Raw genomic sequence first — 6,253 nt, 5'->3', positions numbered from 1 at the left:
CACTCCCGTCTTCGGACAAAGCGGCCCGGCCTGGATCTAAGGCCAGGGCGGTCATGAGAGTTGACCCTGGATGGGATCTGACAGTGGATCCGAGGGCCTTCTTCGTACAGGTGGGGAGCACCGGCCGAGGCCGTGAACCCCTCGAAGATCAGATCTCCTCGGATATTAGCAATGTAGTTGAAACTTCTAAACCCGATCTGGTGACCAGGGGCGTAGCTGTCGACCTGCTCGAGGTGACCGGTCTAGTTGGCACGTAGCACGAAGCTGCCAAACAAAAAGAGTGGACCAGGGAGAAAGGCCTCCCCGAAAACAAAGCGAGCCATCGATCCTTCTATTGACAACACAATGGAACTCTCAATGAAAGCACCAATTTCGGTGTCAAAACTGGTAGATCTCGGGTAGGGGGTCCCGAACTGTGTGTCTGAGGATCAATGGTAACAAGGGACGATGGGGACGCAATGTTTACCCAGGTTCGGGCCCTCTTAAAGGAGGTAAAACCCTACGTCCCACTTGATTGTATTCAATGGGTATAGGGGTTACAAGACTTGATCTACCTCGAGATCGTAATGGCTAAACCCTAGCTGTCAAGCCTATGGATATTTTGATAGCCTCTATGGACTAAACCCTCCGGTTTATATACACAAGGAGGGGCCTAGGGTTGTAGAGAGTCAGTTTGTGGGGGAAGGAAATAACATATCCGGACATCAAACTTGCCATCCACGCATATAGGAGTCCTACCCGAACATGGGGGAAAGTCTTCTGCTTTTATCTTCACGGCCCATCAGTCCGGCCCATATCAAATAGTCCGGACACCCGAGGACCCCCTAATCCAGGACTCCCTCACCCCATTCCATTACTGGGAACGGAAGTCTTACAGGAGATAGGAAAAGGAAAGGAAAGTGAGTTCAATGCACTATTGGAAAACTCACTGCAACCGTCCGACATCGAAATGACTGCTATGGGGCGAAAACCTAGCAACACCATGATCAAACTAGCCCTATTAAAACACAGGGAAGCAGTGGTTCAGGGCGCAAATAAAGTCCACAGCATGGCAAAAGCAACAAGCTAAGATGAGCTACCAATAACGCTAGACAAAAGCAAAGCTCCGGGCAGATTGCACGACCACCAACGAACTCCAGCAACAAGCACCGCCAAAGTTCAGATTCAGCCTTCTCTAATTGGCTTATGGGCTGCGTCACATAGCCTCAACAAATGCATCATCCCTGCACAGATCATCTTGGTTGCACTTTGCATCATCTTCGCATCGCCTTCTTTCTGGAGACCTGCCCAATACAACAAAAAGGACCAAGCGGTAAACACAATCTCAAAAGTAGCTCGATTTTGAGCTAACAAAATAGCCCAAGTAAAAGCAACTAGACCCATTGTTGGGAATATTCCCCACGAGATGACCCGGCTATGAAGAAATGACCCGGCCTAGAGCACATCGGCTCATGGGTAACCTCGACCCGCCGGATCAATGCAAATGACAGGCCTAGAAGACTAGGGTGTGGCTTGATGGAGGTCGGCTCGAAGGAGGCGTTTGATGGGCTGGCTTGTCGAAGGCCCAAGCGTGAAGATTCTCCTTATTTCGGAGACAAGTAGAAAATAGAGTAAGACACAGGTTGTAGTACGACCCGGAATCTATTATAAACCTAGGGACTCGACCTATAATATAAATGGGAGCCCCTAGGGCAAAAAGACTTGAGTTACAATCAATCGAGAGCTAGGTTAGCGATTTCGCATCCTTGTAATCGGGATTTCCAACAACGTCAATCAAGCAGGAAGTAGGTCTTTACCTCCACCGTGAGGGGCCGAATCCGGGTAAACTCGTGTCCTTCGTTCCTGATCAACCCCTCTCAAGCGGTCACCTAGTTGCGATGGCCTCGAGGCTTAGTCCTTTCACGAGGACATCTATCGTGACAAAACCACGACATTTGGCACCCACCATGGGGCTCACGCATGGTGGTGCTGAGTTCTTGGAGGGCGCTCTCCCAGGGATCGAGGGATACACGATCGGATGGATAGCAAAGAGTCGTCGAGGCAAGCTCTACATCAATGATTCAGACCGGGGCCCGAGGCTGACTCAATTGAGTACGTGTACCAGGTCCCCTTCGACAAGATCAACGTCTTCATCAGCGTACCCGGCCAATATAGTCTCGAGCCGGACATCTCCTCCAACATCATTGAGCCGGCTTGCCGCGCTAGACCTGGCCGGACTCACGCTTTCATTGGTTTCACTCATGGAGTGGATCTAGCGGGTAATTCCGCATCTGGCGGCGACACGCTTGTCTACTCCGACGGCGAGTCCTCAGTTGGCGATGCCGAGTCAATTCTTCCACTTTTTGATGATAAACTCGGGGGTTATTCCGATGACGAGATTGGTCCAGAGGCCTTTGAGCCGCCATGACATGCGGCGGTTTACATGGCCAGAAACCAGAATCAGAACTTGGCTGGTACTACGGTGGCTCAAAACTCCACTACTGTTGGGACGTGATAGGGACTGGCACCTTAGCGTCGGCCCCTGATGCCGCCAGCTCAGGCCAGACGCCGGTTCAAGCCTTGGCAGAATTAATGACCACGTTGGAGACCCTGCGGGCTTCTCTAGTGACTGTAAAGAATCAGGCTGAACACAACGCTAAAGTGGCGAAACTTCACGAACAGATGGCCAAGGTTCAGGAAGATATGAATGCCGAGAATGTCCGCATGGCTGAGGTACAAGCTCATATCCTTAGGGAAACTTAGCGCATGTAGGCGGAGACACTTCACCTCAATTTTTGTCAGCACGAAGTGGACGCGATACACCAGAGGAGGCATCAGAGCCACTTGCCATATGGTTACGCGGGAACACATTTATTTTATACGCCGCCAGGGGCATCCATCCCAAGGGCAGGGACACATACGCCAGACGGGGCACCTGTCATACACTGATTGGCATAGGTTCTGCCCCCTAACACAACCCCATTGCAGCCACGACCGACTCATCAACACACGCCGGCTCAACCGTGCCCGGTGGAGCCTGCTCGTTTCCAAACCCCGACGGGACATTACTCCAATCTGGTGGATAACATGCTGGGAGTGAATCAAAACCTTGCGGCGATCCCAATCACTGGAAAATAGCCTAGTGGAGGTTGAAGCCTGGAACGCTATTGAGATGTTGAAGACTGCGGTCACCCAACATGCGAACTACTCCTACGGCCAGCAGAAACACTCCACCCCTCACCCAGGTCACAGCAGGAGCCAGCACGCCGAGTCACCAGCGGTTTCTAGCAGCGCGTGTCAGCACCGCGAGCATTGCTATTTCTTGAGCTTGCATTGGTTTTTCCCTTTAAGAGGAAAGGGTCATGCAGCAAAAGTAGAGATAAGTATTTCCCTCTGTTGAGAACCAAGGTATCAATACAGTAGGAGATACAAGCAAGTCTCCAATATATGCACCTAGACAAACAATCAAACACTTGCACCCAACGCGATAAAGGGGTTGTCAATCCCTTCATGGTCACTTGCAAAGGTGAGATCTGATAGAGATAGATATAAAAGATCACAAAAACTTAAAATAAAATAAGAGTAAGCAAAATATTTTTGGTATTTTTGGTTTCTCGATATGAAAATATAAGATGGAAAATAGACCCCGGGGCCATATGGTTTCACTAGAAGCTTCTATCTTGAAGGCAAATGATACGGTGGGTGAACAAATTACTGTCGAGCAATTGATAGAAAAGCACAAAGTTATGACGATATCCAAGGCAATGATTATGAATATAGGCATCATGTCTGTGTCAAGTAGACTGACTCCTGCCTGCATCTACTACTATTACTCCACACATCGACCGCTATCTAGCATGCATCTAGAGTATTAAGTTCATAAGAACGGAGTAACGCCTTAAGTAAAATGACATGATGTAGAGGGATAAACTCAAGAAATATGATGAAACCCCCATATTTTTACCCTTGATGGCAACAATACAAATACGTGACTCGCTACCCCTACTTTGTCACTGGGTGAGGACACCGCAAGATTGAACCCAAAACTAAGCACCTCCCCCATTGCAAGAAAAACCAATCTAGTTGGCCAAACCAAACCGATAATTCAAAGAGAAATAAAAAGATATCAAATCGTGCATATAAGAATTCAGAGAAGATTCAAACAATTCATCGGATCTTGACAAACACACCGCAAAAGAAGATTACATTGGATATATCTCCAAGAACATCGAGGAGAACATGGTATTGAGGATCAAAGAGAGAGAGAGAAAAGACATCTAGCTACTAGCTATGGACCCGTAGGTCTGTGGTAAACTACTCCCGCTTCATCGAAAGGGCAATATAGTTGATATAGAAGCCCTCCATGACCGAATCCCTCTCCGGCAGGGTGCCGAAAAAGGTCCCAATATGGGATCTCACGGGTACAGAAGGTTACGGCGGCGGAAGAGTATTTTGGTGAACGCTTCTAATCATTCGGGACTATTTCTGAATTTATAGGCCAAAGATTAGGGCTGGAGGACTCCCGGGGGGCCCACAAGCCAGGGGGCGCGTGCTACCTCTTGAGCATGTGTTGGTTTTCCCTTGAAGAGGAAAGGGTGATGCAGCAAAGTAGCGTAAGTATTTCCCTTCGTTTTTGAGAACCAAGGTATCAATGCAGTAGGAGGCTACACTCAAATCCCTCGTACCTGCACAAACAAATAAGAACCTCGCAACCAACGCGATAAAGGGGTTGTAAATCCCTTCACGGCCACTTGCAAAAGTGAGATCTGATAGAGATAATAAGATAAATATTTTTGGTATTATGATATAAATTGGAAAGTAAAGATTGCAAAATAAAATAGATCGGAAACTTATATGATGGAAAATAGACCCGGGGGCCATAGGTTTCACTAGTGGCTTCTCTCAAGATAGCATAAATATTACGGTGGGTGAACGAATTACTGTCGAGCAATTGACAGAAAAGTGCATAGTTATGAGAATATCTAGGCATGATCATGTATATAGGCATCACGTCCGCAACAAGTATATCAAAACGATTCTGCATCTACTACTACTACTCCACACATTGACTGCTATCCAGCATGCATCCAGAGTATTAAGTTCATAAGAATAGAGTAACACATTAGGCAAGATGACATGATGTAGAGGGATAAACTCAAGCAATATGATATAAACCCCATCTTTTTATCCTCGATGTCAACAATACAATACGTGCCTTGCTGCCCCTGCTATCACTGGGAAAGGACACCGCAAGATTGAACCCAAATCTAAGCACTTCTCCCATTGCAAGAAAGATCAATTTAGTAGGCCAAACCAAACAAATAATTCGAAGAGACTTGCAAAGATAACAAATCATACATAAAAGAATTCAGAGGAGATTCAAATATTGTTCATAGATAATCTTGATCATAAACCCACAATTCATCAGATCTCGACAAACACACCGCAAAAAGCATTACATCCAATAGATCTCCAAGAAGATCGAGGAGAACTTTGTATTGAGATCCAAAGAGAGAGAAGAAGCCATCTAGCTAATAACTATGGACCTGAAGGTCTGAGGTAAACTACTTACACTTCATCGGAGAGGCTATGGTGTTGATGTAGAAGCCCTCCGTGATCGATTCCCCCTCCGGCGGAGTGCCGGAAAAGGCCCCAAGATGGGATCTCACGGGTACAGAAGGTTGTGTCAATGGAAATAGGGTTTTGTGATGCTCCTGGATGTTTTCAGGGTATATGAGTATATATAGACGAAAGAAGTTGGTCAGGGGAGCCATAAGGGGCCCACGCGGGTGGGGGCGCGCCTACCCCCAATGGGCGCGCCTCCCTGCCTCGTAGCTGCCTCGTTGCTTCCTTGATGTCCACTCCAAGTCTCCTGGATTGTGTTTGTTCCAAAAATGATTCTCCCGAAGGTTTCATTCCGTTTGGACTCCGTTTGATATTCCTTTTATGCGAAACACTAAAATAGGCAAAAAAAACAGCAATTTGCACTGGGCCTCCGGTTAATAGGTTAGTCCCAAAAATAATATAAAAGTGCATAATAAAGCCCATTAAACATCCAAAACAGATCATATAATAGCATGGAACAATCAAAAATTATAGATACGTTGGAGACGTATCAAGCATCCCCAAGCTTAATTCATGCTTGTCCTCGAGTAGGTAAATGATAAAAACAGATTTTTTTGATGTGGAATGCTACCTAACATAATTTTCATTGTAATTCTCTTTATTGTGGCATGTGTCGGTGTCAAAACCGGCGGATCTCGGGTAGGGGGTC

The sequence above is a fragment of the Triticum dicoccoides genome, chromosome 3B (genome assembly GCF_002162155.2).
Source record: "Triticum dicoccoides isolate Atlit2015 ecotype Zavitan chromosome 3B, WEW_v2.0, whole genome shotgun sequence".
Classification (NCBI taxonomy): domain Eukaryota; kingdom Viridiplantae; phylum Streptophyta; class Magnoliopsida; order Poales; family Poaceae; genus Triticum; species Triticum dicoccoides.
The sequence above is the reverse complement of the archived record's forward strand: the minus strand, read 5'-3'. Positions refer to the sequence as shown.